Here is a 25,787-nt window from a genome sequence, read left to right on the forward strand (position 1 = left end):
CTCGTTGATCTATTTGCATAACCCATCCTGGTGGGGGTTCCGCTCTTGTCACTGGATCCGCCAAAGGATTGATGTTTTGGTGATGTGAAGAGAGAATGTTGTGAGAACAATGGCACAGATTTGCGGCTTTTATTGCGCATTTTTTTTTGACGAACATCTGTAAACATATGCTGCCATCTGTTTGGGAGGGGTTCACTTAGATGTATTTTTAGAAATTTAGATTAAGCTAATGAATGCATAGAAATTGTTTCATTACGACACTATATCTACTGGTTGGGAAAATTGATGAACCATGATCTGGAAAAGGAGAGTAAACGATCAATATTTGTAACAGGTAGAACTCTTACATTCCGAATGGTCGTCTAAACTAGTAGACAAATCTGATAGAATAACTGAAGACAAATTAGTTTTAGATTGTTGTAGCTCTGATTCACTTAAAATTTATAAAACCGTTGATGATATTCTGTATTTTAAATAACCTTGTTTTTCAGACCGAGTTTACTCTGATAAATTTGTATTACCAGCAAGTCGTTCATCATTCACGAATTAAAATAAACTGACTGTTCACAACGTTCTCGTAGATGATTCAGATTACGATCCACCACAGATCTCTGATGCAAACTTGGAAGCTTGCATTAGAAAAAAAGTTCAATATGTCCAAATAAATCTCTTTTGTTATTATTCCGTCAATGCATCCAAGTTCTCCAATGCCAGATTATTTGTACATGGAATGTGATCTTGTGCTCAGGTTGGCCGTTTCTTGATATTTTTCTCCTATAATTGAAGTTCTTCGAGAGCTGTTCTACCTTGTTGATGGAGACGATTGCGCACTGTTTGAGGTGTCACAAGAACGGAAAACTAGCTCTCAGTTTATTTTGATTCTTTCAGTGTTGATAGACTTCGATCTTGTTCCGCATTTCTCACAACAGCCTTGTCAGAACTAGTAACAACTGAGTAACTCAAAAATAGAATCTTTAGATACCTAATGCGTTGAAAAAAGACCAAAAAGAAACTATATGGAAAATTTATAAAGAAGTTATTCAGACTGAGAAGCGAAAAAAATTAATGATTTGTTCAAAAGGCTTGTAAATTTTAGTATGTAAAAAAATTGTATCAAAAAAGCCAATAAAAAACTGAAAACAAAAATGGAGATTTGTCACTTCGTACACTGAAACTAATCAACTACTAAATTCTAAAGTTTTCGAATAGTAAGCGAAGTTTGAGCACTTTTTACATTTGAAATAAAATATCCCAATCATGATCATGGCTAGTAAAACAGCCATATCGCACTATATGAATCCGGCCAATGTTACCCGGAAGGAATCCAACGGGAAGATTTTTTTTTCTCCCTTTTTCGACGGACACTGAATATAATTGTTTGCAATCAAGTATCTTTACATTTTGCATCATGGGGTTCTTCAAACAGCCCACCCAATGACGCAAAATGTCATCGACAGTGAGAATCCTCTCGCTAACCACACTGTCGATTCATACATGCATGGTAAGGATATACACGCGATTCTCTCTCGTGAAGCACTCGTAGCTAGCAATTGCGTTTATTTGCTTCAAGCGTCCGAAAACTGTTTCGCCAGGTCTTTGCCAAATTGAATAATATTTAATGGCCTGGTTTTGGGCCGGAAAAAAACAACGTCGGGAACTTTTGAGGCATCTGGGTGAGCTTTCTCCCGTAGCTCCGGTACTGAACTAGGTACAGGGAAAGGTAGAATTGAGGTGATAGGAAAGATTTCAATCTCTTTCCCATTTGTTTCCATATCCAGGAATAGTTTCACCAGCATGTTACCCATTTTTGCGGGAACGTTTCGCTCTACCGCAAATAATCGAATATTGGAGGGATCAAGTAATTTTTTCGACTAAGATGGATTAAAAGAAAGAAGAGACAATCGTATTGGGGAAGAAAAAAAAATGATAATAATTATAAAGTGAATATCTAACCGAACGTCCAGGTCTTCTACCTACACGACGTCGTGGCTGCTAGCAGGATTGCTCCTAGAAGTGTGTCTCAGCAGAACAAACAATGACGTTACCAAAAAATCAAGTTCCGTGTTGTATTGTAGTGACCGTATCCCACTTGCTACCTTGTAGTTGCCTCTTGTAGACGCTGTTAGCGGGGTACCGGCGTGTAGCAGTCATGTTTGTGAATTTGAATCATGAATTAATTCTTCATCGTTTTTTGAATTTTTAGCTAATCTACTATAAGGATAATGAATAGTTGGCCAACCAGGCGCATTTACACCTTGCGTACGAGTTAGCCGTTTGAATATTTGTCCTTCCTGTAGCCTCTCATTCACCATGACGCAATCCAAAATCTCAACCACGAATCTGCGACTTACTTGCTCGTCTTCTTGAAAAAACTTAGCCAGTGCAGATCACTAAACTCGGGAATTGGAATGTTTAAATGCATAAAACTAATGGGAAAGGGAGACATAAACTCGGGTTTGCATTTGCCGTGGAATTTTGTTCCAAAATTTCCGGTTTCAAAGTAAAGTAATCCGTAGCTGTAAGGAGCGTTGATTGAAGGAAGGCAGAAGCAGTTGGATGACTGCCGCATAAAAGTCAGAAGTCAAGTAACCACCGGACCCGTGAGTACAGGACCATAAAATCCCTGCGCAGGATTAATACCAAGTTTAGCCAAGACTCCCACCTTTAAATAGCTCTATGGCATAACCAATAGGAATACACGGTGCTCCCACTGACCGTTATTATAAAACAAAATGCACCAAAGAATCTGAGTACACCATTCGATTCATTATGACGTCCAGAATCTTTGGTCAAAATTTCAAAATCATCAAACGGTACATTTTTGAGTAATGCCCTTTTGAAGGTCGTAAAGTACAAAAAAGTGATATAAAACCGACGAAATACTTATTGTAAAGCACGTTTTGCAACCACCATTTTATGAAATAACTTCCAATATAGTTTCTACACATTTCAAGGGTTATATTTCAAAACATTAACAATTGGTGGAAAGATTTATTTGAAAATCCCACAGTGCACAGTGGTCTAAATTCGACAAATCGTAATTTTTCTAGATTTGACTGTGAAAAATTGATTATTGTACTTAATGTCCTTAACAAAATTGTTTCATAGAACAAAGCCATACTTTTTGCGTTTTTGGTTTTTTGATCAATCCACCTAACAGTTAGATGAAAAAAATATTTTTTCTAATTTTCAATAAATCGGATTGCTTCCTTCAGCAAAGTTGTGGAAAATTTAAAAGAAAAATAATTGCTGTATACTGCGATGCCCTATCTGTGCGTTGGAAACGACAAAATAGAGTTTTTTGCGAAACACTCCTCCTTAAAATCAGAATTTTGTCCATAACTTTTTCTGTGATTGTCAAAACAATAAATTTAACAAAGTCTTGAGTGAAGCCTAGTTGAATGAGTAAAATCTTAGAACATTTTGCATTGTGGGTTAAATTTATATAGTGCGATTTCCTATTTTAAAGTATATTAGTATGATTCAGGTTTCAGGTTTCACGTCTCGCGTTCGTCTCAAGTTTTTTTTAATACTCTAGGATGGGGAAAACAGTCCCCGCACTCCGATTTTCGTAGACTGGACGATTGTGTGTTTGTACAGAGTTAGTCCAGGTATGAGAAATGCATGTGTACGGTACGGTGTTTGAGAGTAAGGAATATGTTTAGTTATTTTCTGAGGTAATATTCACACGATGTTTATATCGTCCATCGAGATGGAGTACCTTGGTCTAGTGTATCTGCCTTCTCGTTTACCCCAGTTTATTTCTCTGATCTGCCTTGAGGCGGAGTTTCTGGCCGGGCACGCCGAAGACATGTAAGTCGTCCTCTTCGAGGTGGTGCTTAAGCCATTTGCTTGAAGATACGTGGAACGGAACCGCAGATTTGAGAGTCCGGTGGTTAAGGCCCGCTGCAAGCGGTCGGAGAAAATTACTTTTGTTAGTATGTCTCCAGCTCCGTGAATGTGGCCACTGGAGGAGTAGGCAGGGCGCAGTGCGCAGAAGATGCTCCTGTTGATAGACTGCAAGCAATTGTTATTGCTCAGCACAACAACGAACCGGTAAAAGAATACCCGTACGATAACTCGTGTGTCATATTACTATTTTGCGAATCAAGCGGAGTGAAACAATTCGCATACATTCCAAACGAAAGTAACAGAACGGATGTGTCTTTTCTTATTCCAATTATTTGAAATTCAACGTAACATCAAACCAGCTTCTTTTTGACTTTTATAGAATGCGTCTCAATATAGAAAACAAAAACGTAGACCTACGTCAAAAATATAGTATGTAGAAAAATTTTAATTACTTGCTCAGTAAGGTAAGCCTATGAGAAATGGCGTAATCTAGCTCGATTACGAGACGAGGATGATGCGACGATTATGATGGAGCCGACAAAAAGGATGCTAAAACCCCAGGAGGAGTCAATCGCGGGGAATTGGACGGTCGGGTGACGGTCGTATGACTGACTGACTATAACTCGGTGACAGAATCGTGAGAGTATTCATTTCTGCGATACGGACGAATCTGTTCGAATCACTTAAGGAAAACCATCTCATTGAATTCTCAAGAATCCAAGAGCAGTAATCTTAAGATTTCTTTTTGAAAAATCCTTCGGGTTCGCAAATACGCATCGGTAAACGATCCGATTTGTACTGGAAATAGAACATATGTTTTATGAACAATGTTTATTGTTGTGGTTCTACACTTTAAGATTTTAAAGCTTCATTGTAAAATTTTAATGTTACAGAGTATTATAGTTACATAAAATGTTATTATTAATTCAATATAGGTGGTGAAGGCGTTCTGGTTGAAGTAAACTTTCGTGTCTCTGCGAACAATTGCAATAGGTATATTCTACAATATGGGATTAAGCTTTGATACAGTTGTGTTGATAGAGTTGACATGAATCAAATTATCATGAATGAACGTAGCCGCAGCCCGTCGTAGTAGGTTACCTAGATATCCGCTGAAGTTGTTTACGTGCAAAATTGGTAACCTAGGTAACAACTACAGTGCTGTAGATTTATGTCAATTATGTCGGAATAATTCAACATTTTCAGTATGGTTTTTTCGTATTAACAGAAACTAATTTGGCAACTTTTGATTTTCTTCAACGCAGTGAAAACAGATGAAAATACATACAGTTGAAATTTAGGAATTTTAGAAATGCATCTCATACATTTCTGCTAATTCAAGCTTGTTTTGGGAAATTTGAGGTCAACATTTCATAGATTGCGACAGCAGCGCTCAACTATACGCTTCTCTATTTGAGAGAATCGTGTGACTTAAAGCCAACACGGATGGTTAACGATTCTCTTTTGTGCCGATCTCCAGCCGCTTCCATATCTCGACTGTCGCATTGTGCGAATGACAATAATTGGCAATCATGCGACAGTTTAGCACAGTAGTAAGATGGAAAATCAATAATTACTATGTATGTACTGCCGAAAAATATCATCAATCGTGTACACCAGAAAATTTGAATCCCTACTTCTAAACTTTTTCATTCGAAAATAGTTCGCTGTAGCGAAAGTCTTATCCAAATTTAGCATATTTATTCAAAAACAGGACAATAAAAGCATGACTCTTACAAATTCAATTAACGTCCTCGTGCCCAAATAAAAATTGACGCTAAGTGATTTGATTTCACTTCAATTCGTAATAAATGCAATAAATACCACAGATAGCTACAGTCAATAACACACGAGCCAGAGATTGTCTATACAATGACAACAATATAAAAAGAAGTGTGCGAGAGAATTGTTGTTCATATTGAATTCGTGACAAAAAGCAAGAGATGAAGCAGATCGTATGAAACTTCGGTAGCGGCTACTGTCGCGTAGTGTTTCATTCCACAGAGGTAATCACAAAAATCTTGCTGCTGTCGTGTGAATACTTTAGCGTACCAGTACATTTCCCTACCCTGGGTTACATCTAGTAGCAATCACTTCCGGTTGTCCCAGTTTCGACTTCCCTTTCAATATAACTACAACTGGAACTGCATTCCAGGTTAAAAAATCACTGCAACGGTTTGTCTGCTCACTTTTTATATCAACATTTTACGACACAATTTAAAATACTTCATAGAAAAACTGTCTGCCAGCGCCAAAGTTCAGATCCTGTCAGCAGACGGAACGAATCCACAGCAGAAACAAATTTCCAAAGCACAAGTTTCTGTGTGAGTTAACAATTTAGCGTGATTCAGCATAAATGTTATACCGTCCGTCCACTCGTTCGAAGGTCGAACGAGAAATCGAGAACAAAATCGAAACAAGTATTATATGCAACTGTCAGCAACTTTCGCTGCCAAATTATAACCGGTTTCGGTGACGTGAAAGTTTTGCGTAAATATATGCATATTCAGGAGTGGTAAAAAATAGCAGTTACCCCACACCCAACGCAAACGCGGAATATTTTATTACTTTTGGGCAATTTTCTATTACTTTTTGTGTCTTATGACTGCGCATTATACACAAAAAGTAACAAACAAAAAGTAATAAAAATTATGACGGCCACACGCTTGTATGTGTTCCTGCAGGAGAACATACAGCCAAGCACCGCAATGCATGTGTTGGCAAGACTTCACTCGCTGCATTTGTATTGATGCAACGATCTGGTTCATTTTTGTCTCCCTTCACCCACACATAATCAGAATCTCAACCGTCAACCTCAAATGTCCAATTAGGAACACTTTAGTTTCGTCCCCCAGTGTTTAATTGAAATGGAAATATGTAATACTGTCTGATCAGAGTTGCCGAAGTTGCGAATATTGTTCTGGATGGGCACGAGTTTTGTATATTCAAACAGGTCCAAATGAGTTTCCATGAACCAATGATTATGTGCTGTAAATAGCTTGCAAGAAAGCGAATGTTTTTATTTTTCTCTAACGCAGTTTACAGATCGTGTTGTCATTTTAAGGCGCATTTCAAGTCTTTGAAATCATAAACGTTTGCATACTTTATTACGGGGAAAATGTTGCTTGGCAGCTCTTGTCATATTTTTTCGCTACTCCGTATGCATACAACAAGCGAACTAATACACGCCCACCGGATGAATTGGAGATTGAAAAAACTTGTAACATGTGCAACTTATGCGACGGTGTGTGATTTTTTTTTGACTTGAGGTGGAAAGGGAGCATTTTTCGACAGAAATGTGGTTGAAACGACCATTATTAGATAGTCGTACTCTCATAACACGTGCTAAATATGTGACAGTATGTGTTGTTACTTGACTGGGGAAGAATTTCGTTGCTTTTTAAGTAATGGATTTGTTACCTAAAAGGTAATTTTGCGCTATTGCTTCTAAAGTCATAAGGAAAAGTTTTGCGTGCACTTGTAGCCACCTGCAATGCACGTCAACGGAATCTGGAACACACGGATGTCGGATCGCCACAGCAGCGTCGTTTGACAACCGAAGTTACATAGAGGATGGAAATGTTCGACATTTGTCCAGCGTTAGCATGTCAAGTGTCAGCACAACACTGTTAGTTTTACTGTTTTAGTATTAATTTTGTGCCTGAATAGCAGAGGTACACACACAGTTTAAAAAACTAAGTCTGCTGAGATATATATTACCACCTTCGTCAATTGAAATAAGTAAGGTCTTTGGTCGTTCTTCTATTTGAGAACAAAACTGCAGTACGTCAAAGAGAACTACTGTGTTAGAAACATGGAGCAAAAATATGAATATCCATGAGAACCTTTCCAGCTGGTTTTGAAATAAGATGCTGGCCTAACAAGCCAGTCGTTGTAGGTGCGAAGTCCGGCTCGGGAGAGGCTGTTTGTGTCAGTAGGATCGTAGCGCTAGCCCCGCAATTGCCCTCTACACTAAAACAGTTGACTGCGAAGTCTACTAATAATAAACAGAAGGTCGAGTTCCGAATCGGAATGTAGCTACAGGCTTTGCTTTTTTATATTATTATTTTTTATATCAGTGTATTGAACTGGAACAAAAACATATTAGAAATACCGATTGGACTTTAAAGTCAAGCAATAATAAAAGTTAACGACAGCATGACAAAGAAACTTTATCAAAACAAGTGGAAAAAATAAAGCAAATGGCGACAGAACAACAAGACATGCAGTTTGAAAATCAGAACAAATAGTAAGGACTGTAACAGTAAACTGAGGATATCAGCATCAGTGTAGTGCGAAATAAAACATGAAGAAAAAAAGAAAACATGAAGCAAAGGAAGATAGTGGGATATTAACGTGTAAAATGGGTAGTACACATTTTACCAAAATCAATCAGTTAAATCAAAACAATTCGCCGTACAAACGGAAATCCCCGTCCAATACACGTCAAAATCAATCAGAACTTTTCCCCTAACGAACTGAACCGAATCAGTTACTCCGTGATCAGAAAAGCGAACAATTTCCAGTTGAAGCCAACACACATCAGAAGGCATCCATTTCGCAGCCCGGTAAACACGTGTTTACACGCCCGTTTAGCCTCGTGGTCGCAGGTGTTGAAAGTGTTTAATGAACTACTTCCGGCGGCAAATCTAAAATACGATCAACGCCAGCGGCAAATCCGTCGCCCTGCCTGCAATCGGCCCTCGCCAAGGCAGGCAAGTTTTAATGTCCTCATTACGTTCTACGGGAAGCTATGAGTAGCTACTGGAACCAGGGGGGTAGCGATACAAAAGCAGCAGCGGCACCAGCTTTCATCGTATCGGCTGGAATGTGCCAACTTAGCGTCTAGAAAGTTAGAAGCCGCGAGTCAGGATGCAAATTTATCGGTGACTTCGCAGGAAATTGTTGCACAACCACCGAACCGTACCGACGGAAAACTGTTATTAACCTTTTGAAGCGCTGCCTTCTCCTGTTGAATTCAGGGCGAAACGGTAGAGGTAGAGAAGTAAAATTCTACAGCCAGGCAGCTCGCAGTTTCGCTGCTATCGGTAAGATCTTTACCTGGAAAAAGCATATGGGTGTGCTGATAGGAAAGATGGTGCCCAATCGTTGCTTTCGTTTCCCAGCTCCATCCTAAAGCAGCTACACGGCTAATTAAGAACTAAATCTATACTGTGCTGTGGCAGAACTTGGCTCGACTTGGTGCTTCGCCGGAAATGTTACAGGCTGTTTCGGCTTAACACGTGTCTTGAGATTTGCTTCGAATGTTAGACAGTTTGTTTAATGGCTTGTTTAGATGCTGCTATTTTGATACTGTGAGACACGAAACTGTCCCAACATAAGACACACAAAGTACCTTGAAGGTACATATTCTGCGTCAATATTGAATTACCCAAAACACTAAGATTCATCTACATAAACTCAGCAATCGTACGCATTGGCTCAACGTGATTTTAACGAGAGCTAATAGTAAAACATAAAAAAAAAAGGTCAAGGCGTTAAAAAACTATAAATAAAAGAAATGAGCTGTGATTTGCAAAAAGTTCCAAAACACGCTTTGAAGCTTAAAAGATATGAAATTAATCATATAAAACTCAGATCAAATTAATAGTTGAACAAAACAACATTGATCAAAAAGTTATCTTTAGGATACTGAAAAAAAGTATTTATTTTCTTTTTTTCTTTTCCAAAAGTAGAAGGTCCCTGCGTTGTGTTCAGTTTTCTCCCTATGGGCATCACGTAGGGCAGTTAGGAGACAATCCGATTGGATGAAATTTCCGGCGTTTGTTTGTCTATTCAAGATAGGAAGTTTTGCAAAATTCTATTTTTTGACGTAGAATACGTCTCACGGCAACATATACAGGGACCCAACTTCAATACAAGGATCCAATTTCGAAATCGAAAACATCGAGATCGTCACGAAAATTGTTCAATTTCAAACCTTTTTAAACTCAGTCAGTTTCCAACCGATTTCTGTCATTTTTGCAGCAATCGATTGGAAAATCATTTAAGCACCCGTCCAAATGCAGAAAGTTGTAATCTGATTGTTCGAACTATTGTACTTTTGAAGATTGTTAAACATTGTCGAAACGAAAATGTCGACATTTTATTGGTCGCTTGCTGCCTTTTCCTAAAAAAGACGACAGAATGGAGTACCTAGTTAGCCAGGAATGCACTCTTTGGGCTATATAAGAGACTGTTTCTCCTCAAGCAAATCAGTTTACTAGCAGCAGGCAGCAGCAGTGGATATCAACACCTATGGCAGTAGGGGAAGGCAGCGTGGATCAGCAGCGGGCAACCGCGGCGGTGGTAGTGGTTAGCTGCAGTTTTTTTTTTTTTTTTTTTTTTTTAATGGGGGATTTGTTAGTAGCTTAAGTATTTATGATAAATATTAGTAAATAATGAGTATGTGTGTCCAATCACAAATGGTGACTTCTCAACACTGTTAGAAATTTGTAATTTTAATTGTTAGGATTTGTTTGCTTTCGCAATTAGGACTTATCATTCGTAGGGATTTAAACCTACTTGTCAGAAAAGGGGAAGTAAACTTACAACTAACTTAATTGCTAACTTATTGGCTATAAAGAGAGCTTATCGTAGCAATTGAGGATTGCAACGATTTTTGTCGAAAATTGTTAATAATTTTATTTGACATAGTTTCTAATGGTTCAACACCAGTAAGTCTATGTAATTCGAGTGTACCAAACCAAGGAGGACGCTACAAAATCATTTTCAGAATTTTATTCTGAATCCTTTGGAGCGTTTTCTTCCTTGTTGAACAGCAACTTGACCAGATCGGTACAGCATAAAGCATTGCTGGTCTAAAAATTTGTTTGTAAATCAAAAGTTTGTTCTTTAAACAAAGTTTAGAATTCCTGTTAATGAGAGGATATAAACATCTCGTATATTTGATGCACTTGGCTTGTATACTCTCAATGTGCTCTTTGAAAATAAGTTTTTTATCATAAATTAGTCCCAAGTACTTAACCTTGTCGGACCAACTTAAAATAACCCCATTCATCTTGACAACGTGATTATTGTTTGGCTTGAGGAAAGAAGCCCTAGGCTTATGCGGAAAAATTATCATTTGAGTTTTAGAAGCATTGGGAGAGATTTTCCACTTTTGCAAGTAGGAAGAAAAAATATCTAAACTTTTCTGCAATCGACTGCATATGACACGAAGACTTTTTCCTTTTACGGAAATGCTTGTGTCATCGCAGAACAATGACTTTGTGCATCCTGGAGGCAAATCAGGAAGATCTGAAGTGAATATGTTGTACAGGACTGGACCCAAGACTGAACCTTGAGGTACACCTGCTCTGACAGGAAATCTATCAGATTTTGAATTCTGATAGACAACCTGCAGAGTTCGATCAGTAAGATAATTTTTTAAAATTTTGATTAGGAAAATTGGAAAATTAAAAGTTTGCAATTTCGTAATCAAACCTTTATGCCAAACACTGTCGAATGCTTTTTCTATGTCTAAAAGAGCAGTTCCAGTGGAATAACCTTCAGATTTGTTAGCTCGTATCATATTATTAACTCTGAGCAATTGATGAGTTGTGGAATGCCCATGGCGAAATCCAAACTGTTCATTTGCAAAAATTGAATTTTCGTTGATGTGTGACATCATTCTGGTAAGAATAATTCTCTCAAACAGTTTACTTATTGAAGAAAGCAAACTGATTGGTCGATAACTTGAAACTTCAGCTGGGTTCTTATCCGGTTTTAAAATGGGAGTAATTTTTGCATTTTTCCATAATTTGAGAAAATATGCAATTTTGAAGCAGCAATTGAAAATTTTCACTAAAAATTCCATTGTGCTCTCAGGGAGATGTTTGATTAGTATATTAAAGATTCCATCGTCACCAGGTGCTTTCATATTTTTGATATTTTTAATAATTGATTTAATCTCATTCAAGTTAGTTTCAATTATTTCTGCAGGTAAAAAATTCTGGGAAGACATTAAATCAAATTGACGTGTGACTTCATTTTCAATTGGACTCACAAAATTCAAATTTGAGTTATGAACACTCTCAAACTGCTGAGCAAGTCTTTGAGCCTTTTGTTCATTGGATAGAAGAAAACGTTCACCATCTTTTAAAACTGGAATAGGCTTTGAAGGTTTCTTAAGAATCTTCGACAGCTTCCAAAATGGTTTTGAATATGGTTTCAATTTTTCAACTTTAGTCTCAAAATTTTGATTTCTCAGAAGAGTAAATCTATGTTTAATCTCTTTCTGTAAATCTTTATAAATAGTTTTAAAAACAGGGTCACGAGAACGTTGATATTGACGTCTGCGGACATTTTTCAAACGAATTAGAAGTTGAAGATTTTCGTCAATTATTGATGAATCAAATTTCACTTGAGCCTTTGGAACAGAATAATTCCTGGCATCAACAATTGCACATTTTAATGCTTCCAAAGCGGAATCAATATTCACTTCGTTTTGCAAATCAAGCTCATTATTGAAATTTCTCTCAATATGAGTTTTGTATCTTTCCCAATTAGCCTTGTTATAATTAAAAACAGAGCTCATAGGGTTTAAAACTGATTCATGTGATAAAAAAAAAGTTATTGGAAGATGGTCAGAATCAAAGTCAGCATGTGTGATCAAATCACTACATACATGACTTTGATCTGTTAGCACCAAATCAATTGTTGAAGGGTTTCTTACAGAAGAAAAGCATGTAGGACTATTCGGAGACAAAATAGAATAGTATCCTGAAGAACAATCATTGAATAAAATTTTGCCATTGGAATTACTTTGAGAATTATTCCATGAACGATGTTTAGCGTTAAAATCGCCGATTATGAAAAATTTCGAACGATTTCTGGTGAGTTTTTGTAAATCACCTTTAAAATGATTTTTGAGCTCGCGTGTGCATTGAAATGGTAAATATGCTGCGGCAATAAATAAAATCCCAAGTTCAGTTTGAACTTCAATTCCCAAAGTTTCAATAACTTTCGTCTCAAGATGGGGAAGAGCACGATGTTTGATTCGGCGATGAATAACAATTGCAACTCCACCGCCGGAACCCTGAATCCTATCATATCTATGAACCACGTAATTGGGATCATATTTTAATTTAATGTTAGGTTTCAAAAATGTTTCAGTAATAATTGCAATATGCACATTATTTACTGTTAAAAAATTAAAAAGCTCATTCTCATTGGCCTTCAATGAGCGAGCATTCCAATTTAATATTTTAATTGTCTTATTTAAAATCATTGCTAAATTTTAAATTAGAAACAATTTTAATGGTAAAATTTGTGCCTATTTGAATGGCTTAAAACATTGATTTTGCCTGCAACATGGCGTTCATAAGATCGAACATTGCCTGTTGCAAAAAAGAAAGTTTACCTGCCGTAATAGGCCCCAGGCAGTTGACATTAGAAAAAATATTTTCGGCAGCAATATTAGCAGGAGTAATAGGTGTACAATTATTTTCTAGCGTGTTTCTAGCGTGTTTTGCTTGTTTTGCGGTATAATGTTTGAACTACCTGTAACCTGTGCATAAGTTAAACGGGTATGCAAAGGAGTAGGTAAAAGTTAGCTGCAGTTCCTACCTCTTTCAACTCGGCTTCCCTTCGATCTGAGTTGGACCCCACCAGCGGTAATCCAATTCAGATATCGTTGGGTAACTACAACCCGAAACTGAAAGAGACTCGCACCGCCAGGTGGTTTGAGATGCCAGCATCATCCATCGTAAGTAGTACAACTTCAACTTCGTGTACTTGTTTTGAGCTTTCAATGTACAATAAATCAGAAGCTTCTGCTTTGTATAGATCAACAACGGCGCAGAATACATCCTCACGTTCGGTTTGGGAAGGAAAGAAGGAAGTGTTATATTTATTGTTGCCAGAGACCGAACTTATCTCTGCAACTCAATCGACTATAACGGAAAAGAAGTTTATTTTGTCACCTCGAGTAGTGACGGATTTTTATAGTTTTACCCTCACCTCTACATTGTTATATATAGCTTCTACTGCTTTGTTTTACCGAGCCCCGATTGTTACCCTGCCAAGTTTCGGCAGTTATAGCGGCCTGGATAGGTATTCATTCAGCTGTGTGACTTATTTTTAGAAATTAAGCGTTAGGGCAGGGTCAAGTATGAGGATGAGAGTCCTTCTGACATTGAACGGTCTGATTCTACTAAGATTCGAACTCATGAGCATTTGCTTGTCAAAGTGGACTCTGTAACCTTGGGGCTACGAGCGCTCCGACCAGATTGAAGGAGACATGTGGGTGATAAGACGCCTGGGGAACTGGCGAAGCACAGCTCAAAACCGAGCAACATGGCGACAACTTCTTGATTCAGCACAAGGCTCTCGTCTGATTGGTAAGCTAACGAGCGCTCCACTACAACACTTAATTCGTTCGCCTATACATTACCGCTGACGTACAAGCGGTGCCGGCGGGACGTCTCGCGCGTCTCGTGCCACTTTGAGACGTCAGCGAGTAGGAGGACTAGGCTATCTATTGGAAGCATTTTAATCACAGTAATTATGACCGTAATAATAAAGATATCTTTTCATTTCACTGTTACCAGTCAACATGATTGGTTTGTTATTTTACACGCTCTGCTAATAGGTTATGGAGCCATTGCAATGCGTTAAAGTTTTTTCCATCACCAAGAAAGAAGTTTCTGGAAGTTTTGTAGTTTGGTTGGTGGTTTGCTCTAGATAGCTTTTAATACAAGGACAGATGCAGCTCGTAATTTGGGCCATGATTCGGTTCATTGCTTAGAAAAGAATTTGGGATCGCTTTAATGATTAGAATATGGCTGGCTGTCAGGATCAAAATTTTGAACTGGAGGATTTAAAATGGAAATGAGATTTTTTCTCGAGTGTTAATATTGTAATTAGAATTTGGAGAAAGAACTCGTATCCCGATTGCAATTGAGAAGGATTACGAATTAGGACAGGACTTGATTAAGTTTAAAGTTTGGGAGTAAACTGAATCAAATTTGGAAATTTAATATCGATTGTTTTCGGGATTGAAATTTTATTTGAATTGGTATTGGAGGCAACATTGTCTCTGTCATTAGCGTCGGATTTGAAATTGCGATTTAGGTAGGTATTGTATTTTAGGTTGAAAATCGATGATTGGGAACGGGATTTACTACTATTTAGATGATGAATCAATATCAAACGTGTTACTGTTTTGGGGATTCTTTCCAAACAATTTTCTTTTCAGTTCACACATATGATAATAAGCGGTGCTCCAAATAATTAAGATTCAGTAACTTGTTTTTATTTTATTTCTTGCATTAAATAAACATCAACCTGACTCTCGAATTGGACCCTTTGAATCTCCTGTGCCGTGCAAAGTGGAGAGAAAGAGCCGAAAGCGGTACGAAAAATACAATTTTGTAATACCAACAGCAAACTAGAACAACTGCTGGTAAATCGTTCGACTGTTTGATTTAGAAGTTGGAGGAAGGTTCGCATCCATCGCTTCTGCGAACGAGCGTGCCCGAACGGATCGCAATGTTTATGTTTATCGTGGTTTCTGCCGGGCTTGGGCCAAAACCCGAGTTCGCGGTTGACATTGTAGCCCCCGTTTCACGTGGGTGGATGCCAAAGCCGGGTACACTTGTCACGGTCTGGTAAGCTAACAGCGCGGCTACTGCTGCTGCTGCTGCTGCTGCTGTTGCTGTTCCCGTGACCGTGATGAGTGAGTTTCGGCGAAAAGGTAAATGTTTTGCGCTTTTGTCTAGTATCGATCTGTTTACTACTACATCCCGTAAGTGGGCGACTTAATTTAGATGTGAATAACCCATCGGGAGTGAATTAATAAATTGCGTGGGTGCTATAATCATACTATAATCGTCCGTAATACGTATTATACGCTTCACGTTTTTGCGTTTCCAAAAATATACCAAGTTTACAGGATTTACATTTTTTCGCATTATTAGACCGTAGCAATAGATAAATATTTACTCATGAATAACTGTGTTAAAAATACCGGAGCGATTCGGTTGGAAACACACATTCCTCGTGTTGTTTACGAACTGTTGATCTCATTCTCTTTCATTAAATTTGCTGAAATCCCATTTTTTTCGCGAGCTACAGCACTGCCCCGGAAGAAGTGGATTATAGCTTATCCCATAAAGAATCGGCTGCAGTGTATGCTAGGTTTATTGTCAGATATCGCATGCATGGCAATCATTTTGATTTGAAATTTGCAACTTGGCAATTGTTAATTTTGTACATCTTTTCTGAAACTCTATACTCTAGCGAAAATTAATATGAAACTTTTTTTAGGCGGTAAAGCTTCTATGAATCATGTCACAGCTTGTACTTGTTATAGAATAAACGTTATGTTGGAAAGGTCATAGCTTATTCACTTCTACCGCTCGAAAAAATACCAAATGCACTTCCTTTGATAGTAACCCACATATACAGCCATGAATAAATCATGAGACAGTCAGCAGCATAACTCGAAATGACGGCCCTGAAATTAGGTTCATCTGTATACATTTGCATACTAGAAGCTTCCTGCCAGCAGTGCAAGTGCCTCAGTTGTGCGCTTCATGTCGTTTGCCGTTACTTAAAAGTCAGCTACCTCCGCGTCGCTCGCTGTAAAGGACATACACACGCACATACGGACCTCCCCCGCGGGCGTCGGCGTACGGTTGTTGGCTGGCTTGATTCGCGATTTCCTCTATCTTCTTATTCCGCTGTCTACAGTCCCGCGGGGAAGATAATCCAATTTCGAACAATCAAATATTTACTGACGAAACAAACTACGCGCCGGGTGCGCATCCGCGGGCGACAATGGAAAAAAGAATGCCGAGCAACACTGACAAGCTTGAATGATGCCAATTATTTGCACTTCATGTTGAATGTATTCACGGTATGTAAATTGACAGCATTGAATCAAGCGCATTTTAAAAATCGTTCGTTGTTAGGCTCCATGGCGTCAACAACCGTGCGTTCCCATTGAAGCACCAGCACTAGTGTAGACGCATGGCCTCGTCTAGGCGTAACGTGGTGTCGGTCTTAATGCGGCATCATTAGCACGGCAGGGAAAACCGAAATGACGATGTTTGTTCAAGCGAACGGTGCGTGGTGGTGGTTCCCGAATGGATTGCATGATTGGGTGTCGTGTTGACTGGGTTTTAATTGCACAATGGAGGCACATTTATCGCACGGATTTATTGTCACCCCATTATACGTGTTTGTTGTCCAAAATGTTTGTAGCTTTCGAAGTAGCCGTTCGTTGTAACTTCGGTCAGAGCGTGCAACGAGGAGGAAAACAGCATTTCGGTTAAGAGTTGAATGCGTTTCGCGGTTCAACGATGGGACGTTGCGTAAACTCTATCCTTTTGGCGTGTAAATATTTACCGATCGTCACCTATCATTGCCACACTTTATGGGATCTTTTGCGGTTTATTGTACTTCGATTGAAAAACAGTTTGTTCCTAGTAGGGTGATACATGATTCGACCAATTTTGGTTGTTTGCTCGGAGCATCGAAATTCATATTATATTTTCACTCGTAATACCACATGTGGCCGTTTTTTTGTCAAGCAATTTTAAAAAGGTACAATGTTAAACGACAATTCGTTTTATTAATCCATTTTTTCTATCATAGCTTTCGTGTCATAAAGAAACCAATGTGATTCATGATGAAAAAAATTTTCAGAGGAATTCGGGAATCCCGGGAACCCGGAAATCAAAATTTTTGTTCCCGGGATCCGGAAATCTTCGGAAAAAGTATTTTCCATTGTAAATAAAGCACTTGTTTGTCAGAAGAATGAACTGACAGCTACAATTTTAATAATTGATGGAGTTTTTTCGAAGCTCCCAACTTCATAGTACTTTAAACAACGTTTAAAAAAAATTATTTTAAATTAATTAAACTTTGCGTATATGTCGGCCCTATTACCCTAAGAAACTCTGCATGCTTTTTTTACACAAATTACGTAACAGTAAAAATCTAGATTTCAGACTCCCTCCCCCCTATGTAACGATAGGTAACATTCGATATGACTCCCCTTCCACCCTAAAATTACGTAACGCTGAACAGTCTGAACTTCCTTCGAAATTTTCAATTTCGAGCAAACATCACAGTTACGTTACTGCCCAAGTAACACACGTTGGTATACAATAGTTAACGTTACCTATTCCATGACATCTCTATCACCAGAAAAGCGCAAAACATGAAGGCTTATAGAACAAGTACCGATAACAGCATTAAAGCAAGTCAACTTGATAGAATTAGTTGGCAAAATACATCTCGAGTACTAATACGGCAATGCGCAAATCTGTTGCTATGACAACTGTTAACCAGCGCATGCGCAAATGTGTTGTGTCGACGCAGTGCAACTAGATCGACAGTAGCTTTTATCAGTGGCAGTTTTAATTGATTATAAATTGATGACAAAAAATAATTTTCAACCTTTCAAAAAGAGTTGTTTCTTTTGCTTGAATATTAAAATTGTTTTCGCATAGTTTCAACGTTATCTGGATATAAAATCTAACAAAACTAGAAAACGTTGTTAGATATACAATAGCAAAAACCTGAATTGATATTGGTTACACTGCAAGCGTTTTGTTTATCTTTTAATGGCACGTTTTGACCCGCTTCGAATAAATATAGAAATCGTTCATATAGTTTAAATATTAATTTGATCGAGTATTTTTAAGTTGAGTGTTGAATGCTACGACTGTTGTACTAAGGAAAAGCATTTTACAGGTACGTAATGTTGTTATTAGATGGTGTAATGTCTCACGAAAAGACCAAGTGATAGTGATTGTCATTCTTGAACTCATGTTATTAAAAACATCTCCAAAACCAGAAAAAAACGAGCTTGTTTTCGAAACGCGGTTGTATTACTGATGAAAAACAACTTCAAACACAATATAATAACACAAGTTTTTAATTGCGCTTGTAGTACACTTATATGACTACTTTCGTTGTAATCTATTTTCTAACATGTTTTGTGTGTAACTTGGGTGTTTCTACTACCCCCCCTTTACGTAACGATAATTAACGCAGATTCAACCCTCCCCCTTCATGTGTTACGTAATTTGTGTACGACGCCTAAGGTCTGATGTTTCGATCCTTTTTGCCTTTCTCCTAGAAAGGTATAGCAATCACTGGAAAAACCAAAGGTATAAAAGTGCTCCAAAGGGTCGAATCTCGTATATCAATCGACTTACTTTGACGAGCTGAGCATTTTCTGTATGTGTGTGTGTGTGTGTATGTGTGTGTATGTGTGTGTGTATGTAACACTCTCCCAATCTCACTCGATTTTCTCAGAGATGGCTGGATCGATCTTCATGAAATTAATTGCAAATGAGAGGTCTGGTTGCCCCATAAGACCCTATTGAATTTCATTGTAATCGGATTTTTAGTTTAGAGGTTATGTTTAAAAATGTGAAAATCACGAAACATCATTATCTCAGAAACTACTCAACCGATTTTAACAAAATTGGTTTCAAATGAACGGACTACTTAAAAAACCCTTAACTTTTTAGTTTCATGAAGATTGAACGTGTGGTTAAGAAGTTATTTAAAGAAACGTGTTCTGGATAGTGTTTAATCTCACTCATGTTTCTCAGAGATGGCTGAATCGATTTCCACAAAATCAGTGTCATTTAGAAGGTCTAATTACCCCATAAGACCCTATTGATTTTTTTGCAATCGGACTATTACTTTGCCTGTTATGTTTAAAAATGTGAAATCCAGCTTTGAAAAGAAACATATTCCGAAGACTACTTAAACTCACTCACTTTTCTCAGAGATGGCTGAGCCGATTTCCACGAAATTAGTGTCAAATGAAAGGTCTAGCTGCCTTATAACACCCTATTGAATTTTAATGTAATCGGTCTCTTACTTTGTCTGTAATGTATCAAAATATGAAAATCACGAAACTTCATTATCTTAGAAAGTATACAACCGGTTTGAACAATATTGGTATCAAATGAACGGGCTAGTTAAACGTTAATTGATGAATTTTATTTAGTGATTAAACACGTGGTTCAAAAATTGTGAAAATAAACATGTTCCGGTGACTTTTCAAATTCACTCGTTTTCCCAAAAATGGCTGGACTAAATTCAACAATCTTAGTGTCAAATGAAAAGTTTGGCTTTTTTATGGGTTCCCCTGGGTTGTCTCTCAAACTCACAAGTAAGAAATTTCATAGCAATTTGATATGTGGTTCAAAAGTTATGAAAAGAAACAAAATTGAATCCAAAAATGGCCGACTTCGAGTCACTACTTCGAATTTTCAAAAGCACAAGACTGGGAAATACTCATTGCGTTCCCTATGAAAATTCTATTTTATGTTTGCTTCACCACAGCAAGTCTTGTGCTTTCGAAAATTCGATGGGGTGACTCAAAGTCGGCCATTTTTGGATTCAATGAGGTTTCACCTTAAAACTGTAACTGCTTTGATCAAAACATATGGCTTCAACAAAATTTAAATTTGGTATTGTGCTATTCGTACGTTCCCGGTATTGCTCGTGATGGAAGTGTACGGAATTCAAAGCAATTTCTTTAATTTCGCTATTTCTCCAGCACGAATATTTTACTCCTAATCAAGCATGGAAAAGTTCACTCACTAGCAATTTTTCATGCAAATGTGTTCTTCGATTTATCAGTTATCGTTCAACTATCTCCACTCGCGTACAAGTTTTCCATAGAAACGCTGCTGATTGTTTTTCGCTTCTAAGAGTTCCGAATACCATAGAAGGAGACTGAATGATTCAAACACGACAGTATTTATTGTATCCAAGTTCACTTGCATTTAACATTATCGCGAGAAGCTTCGAGATATTATCGCCAGTGATACAAAATTATGAATCCAAATGAACGTTAGATTGTGTTCAATTGTTTGCTTGCCGGAGCATATAGGTCTCATCAATGCTTACGGAAATTGTAGCATGGTGCATTAGCATCTGATATTTGAAATCACCAAGAATCATCGTGGTGTATCACGGTGAAAGCACGACGTGGAGTAGCCGAATTACGCCTACAAGCAACCAACATTTGAAAGAATTATTGCGATCGCTTGAGTGCAATCGTTTACGATTCTTTCGTGAAACACTCGCTTTATGTTGCTCGCTCCGCCTAAAGCAGGCAATACTGAAACAAAATCATCAAAGAAAGTTTCCATATATTTCTTTACTCTAAGTTGTCTCTTGCAAGCTTGAGAATGTGTAACTTTTAATAGCAATGGTTTGCAGGGATTGAAAGCTTATAAATAGCACGTTCAGAAATGATACCCGAATGATTGTTATGCGATACGAGTTTTTCCATCCTTGCTCCTAATTAATAATTTTTTTAACTTTTCGCCTTTCTGCTAGAAAGGTACAGCAATCACTTGCAAAACCGAAAATATGAAAGTGCTCCAAAGGGCCGAATGGCTTATATCTCTCGACTCAGTTCAACGAGCTGAGCATTTTCTGTATGTATGTGTGTGTGTGTGTATGTGCAGATTTATATTTTCACTCACTTTTCTAAGAGATGGCTGGACCGATTTTATCGAAATTATATGCAAATGAAAGTTCTAGTTGCCCCATAAGACCCTATTCAATTTCATTGTAATTGGATTTTTAATTAAGAGGTTATGTTTAAAAATGTGAAAATAACGAAACATCAATATCAATAAAATTGGTATCAAATGAACGGGCTATCTAAACCCTTAACTTCTGAATTTTATATAGATTGAACATGTGGTTCAAAAGTTATGAAAAGAAACGTCTTCTGAAGACTGTTTAATTCCACTCATGTTTCTCAGAGATGGCTGAACCGATTTTCACGAAATTAGTGTCAAATGAAAGGTCTAGCTGACTCATAACACCCTATTGAATTTTACTGTAATCGAACTGTAACTTCGTCTGTAATGTACCGAATTGTGAAAATCACGAAACTTCATTATCTCAGAAAGGGTGGTGTACCACCGATTTGATCAATAGTATTATCAGATGAACGGGCTAGTTATAAGGGTTAACTGATGAATTATGATTTAACACGTGGTTTCAAAGTTTGGCTGCCCTATACGTTCCCATTTCATTTGATTATAATCGAACTAAGCAACCGTTATTATTACGTAGCCGTAGCGCGTAGCCGCAAGGTTACAGAGTCCGCTTTGTCAAGCGGATGGTCGTGGGTTCGAAACTTAGTTAGAACCAGGCCATCCGATGTCAAAAAGGACTTAAACATGGGTTTATTCTCAGGCTCCCCACCAGTTACCCTTCCTTTACGCTGAAATCTACAATATCATTGCGTGACTTCCTCTTAACAAAAAATAAGTCCCTCTTATCAATGAAACTGGCCAGAAGGACGCACGACGAAACTTCTCCAGGGAATTATAATTGGTGCTATTTGGCAAGAGGAACGAGTATCGGTATAGTAGAACAGTAAGCGCGTAAGGAAGAGTATCACATTACACACAAGCACTGATGAACAATAATAATAAGCATGCCACTTCTCAATAGCGGTATTGCTATTAACAGAAGTGCGGGATACAGCAGACACCCGGGCATATCTCACAATAGATCTACGATTCTGGTCGCAGTGAGGAAGTCCATAGAGGAAAAAAAGCAACCGTTATGAATTAAATTGTTAATAAAACAACGAAATTCTATTATCTCAAAGATTACACGACTTATTTGAACATTACTAGTGTCATACGAACGAGTCATCTCTCAAACTTACAAATAACAAACTTCATAACAATTTGATATGTGGTTCAAAAGTTATGGAAAGAAAAGAAAGTCAAAGGCTATTTAAAACTATACCTGCTTTGATCAATATATGTGCCCACAATATAATTTAAATGTGGTATCGTACCATTTGAATGTTCCCGGTATCGCTCGTGATTGAATTGTTCGAAATTAAGAGTCATTTCTTTTATTACATTTCATTACGTCAAATTTCATATTTTATACTTCTATTATAACATCATTATTTTAAAATCAAAAATGTGAATACACATTTATTGGATTGAAGCGTTCATGTAAATCTATTTATACAAATAATAAGTTTTTTGGAGCGGGGGCCTAGTGTGGTTGGTAACGTCTCCGTCAACCACGCTCGACGCCTGGGTTCGAATCCCACCGCCGACATAGGTGTCGATGGTTGTGAGGTGGCGTGATCCACTCACAACCAACCCAACTGGTCTAGATTCAATCCTAGCCGACACCGGGAGATTTTCTGGGGCGAAAAATCTCTGGGATCACGCCTTCCATCGCATGAGGAAGTAAAGCCGTTGGCGCCGGTCCGTTAATAAACGGGTCGTGAGTTAGGGTCCTGGGTGTGGAGTCGCCTCCCTGGGCGTCGGTGATTGGCCACAACAGTGGCGGAACTAGACCGACGGAAAATAAACGAGAATAAAAAAAAAATAATAAGTTTGAATGAGAAAGGCTGGGTCTGACCGCTAGGTGGATTAATTTAGGTTTTAATGAATCGATATAGCTAAATATTGACGAGAGATAGGAGAAAACTGGCTATGGATGACTTTTAGGAAGCTGTCTGAACTATTAATAAATTTTAAATATTAAAAAATTGAATTTGAGATCCCACACTAAAGAAAAAAACATTTCAAAAATAAAAAAAAAGACAGAGAGATTGTGTATGAAACATGGCCGCAAGTTCAACGTAGAATTACGACAGGCTGTTTCATGTCAATGTTATTATTATTGACGTAGAATTACATGTTACGGCAACATATACAGGGGTCCAATTTCAATACGGGGATTCAATTTCAAAAACCGAAAACATCGAGAGCGTCACGAAAATTGTCAAATTTCAAACTACTTAACTCAGTCATTTTCCACCCGATTCCTTTCATTTTTGCAGCAATCGGTTGGAAAATCATCTAAGCACACGTCCAAATGCAGAAAGTTGTAATCTGATTGTTCAAACTGTTGTACTATTGAAAATTGTCAAGCCTCGTCGAAACGAAAATGTCGACTTCTGATTGGTCGCCTAATGTTTCTTTCCCTAACAAGGTCGACAGAATATACCAAGTTGACTGACTAGCATAATTCATTCCAAGACTGTACCGATACCACACGGACGTTGAATGCTAATCGTGGCGAAGAAAGAAAAGCCAATCAATTTCAATTTCTGGCTGATCACGCTGGGCGCGTTGATACCTAGGCACCTGTCTATCTGGCGGCTGTGATGGAATTTTCGGTGGCTGTCGAATTATTGGTAATGGTAGGCAGTTCTACTAGAGAAAACGAGAGAACTAGAATCATCGGCGAATGGTTATCCGAAATGATGATAATTGAATAAACTTGTCAGTGTTGTTACTGTTGTGAAAAATAATAGCACCTTTTGATGGTCTACAATTATGTGATTGAAGTAGTTAGGAATTTTCATCATGTGTAACAAACGTTAAACCGCAAAATTCAGCATTTGCAAGGCAAGAAAAATTTGACATTGCCTCAAGAACGTGTTGGTGGCCCTGTGAACCGTTCGACACGGGAACGGAAACATTGTCTCCTTTCAAGCCGCAACACGACACGATACAATGTTATTTTGTTGTCTCAAAGGGAGTTCTATCGGTCCAGCTCGACAGAATGTTCACAAGAGATTATTTTTTGTACATTTGTATTATAAAACTGTGACAAACTGACAAACTGTGGAAACTTGAAATTAAGGCGGAGTTATTCAGATAGCTCTAAACCAGAATAAAATGAGATTCATTTTTCGGACATTAGTATTGCGACATACGAAATAATTTTTTTCGAACGTTGGAGACGTTGGTATCACTGGGAATAAAGAAGTGACTTATTCATGATATCAGTGCGGATACATAAGCGATTTAACAACGGCGCAATTTTTTGAACGTTGGAGAATGATATAACTGGAAGTAAAGAAGTCACGCCTCTCTTTCCATTTATATCATTCTCCAACGTTCAAAAAAATTATTATGCCAGAGCGGATATCGCACGCGATCTGACCATGAAGCATTTATGCAATAATTGAATGAAAATTGCGATTGCAGTAATCGGCCTTTTTCAAGGCTACTTAATGTATTTGGAAGAGCATAATGAATGGTTAGTATTAAACTGCAACTGTGGTTTGCTGCTGCTGCAAATGCACAGCAGTGTGATGTTCATTACGATTCGTTGATACTGTGCATAACCGGCGGTATACACGAAACAAATCCAATTTTAAACAGAGAAGTTTGACACGTTCTGCTCACGGTACCGAGTCCGTTTCAGAAAACTCACAACACCTCATTATCGAGGATGTATCATCTTGAAGAAGACGGTTATAGTTTGACATCACAGCAGAATTTTGATCTCCATACTCATGTCTACCATCGGCAATATCAAACACGCAACAATTTGCTTCCATTCGACACGGGGACGGGAACATTCTCTCCCTTCAAGCCGCAACACGGCACGATACATGTTATCCCTCTAGTGCCCAAGTTAATTTCTAGACGGACTTCGGTAAAACCACTATGAATCATTATAAACACTTTTTAAGTATTTATTGAAACTTTTTAGAGGTTTGACTGAAGCCCGCCAAATGGCGGCATTGGGCACTAGAGGGTTATTTTGTTGCCTTTATGGAAGCTCTATCGGTCCGGATCGACAGATTTGATTTGATTTGATTTTTATTAGTGCTGGGACTTTCAATCGGGTATATTCGTGATCCTGTTATCCGAAGCTCGGATCACGGATAGGTAAACGAATACTATCCGGATATCCGGATATTCGGATACGGATAATCGAATAGTCAGATACCCGGTTATCCGGATATTTGCTATCCGGATATCGGAATTTTTTTTCAGTCTTTTAAAGGCCATTTAAATAATATGTAACGCGAAAAATGGCTTTTTCCACAATCCAGATAGTCCCAGCACTAATTTTCATTAGAGAGCCTAAAGCCTGAGGGCTTATTCAGCTCTTCCGCCGGTTCGGAAGAATGTTCACAAGAAATCATTTTTTGTTCA

At 38.0% G+C, this 25,787-nt stretch overlaps 1 protein-coding gene across 2 annotated transcripts in view; it reads right to left on the reverse strand.

Annotated features, from left to right (window-relative positions):
• LOC129733131 (60S ribosomal protein L30) overlaps nt 1-25,787 on the reverse strand; it is a 279,602-nt gene that overhangs the window by 226,249 nt on the left and 27,566 nt on the right. The window contains exon 1 of one of the 2 annotated variants that reach the window (XM_055694729.1): nt 17,889-17,900. The exons of the other annotated variant lie outside the window; for it this stretch is intronic. The gene's annotated coding sequence lies outside the window, so the exon portion shown is untranslated. Of the gene's footprint in view, nt 1-17,888; nt 17,901-25,787 lie in introns of those variants that run through there. 2 annotated transcript variants of the gene reach the window in all.

This window comes from Wyeomyia smithii, chromosome 3 (genome assembly GCF_029784165.1).
Source record: "Wyeomyia smithii strain HCP4-BCI-WySm-NY-G18 chromosome 3, ASM2978416v1, whole genome shotgun sequence".
Taxonomy (NCBI): Eukaryota; Metazoa; Arthropoda; class Insecta; order Diptera; family Culicidae; genus Wyeomyia; species Wyeomyia smithii.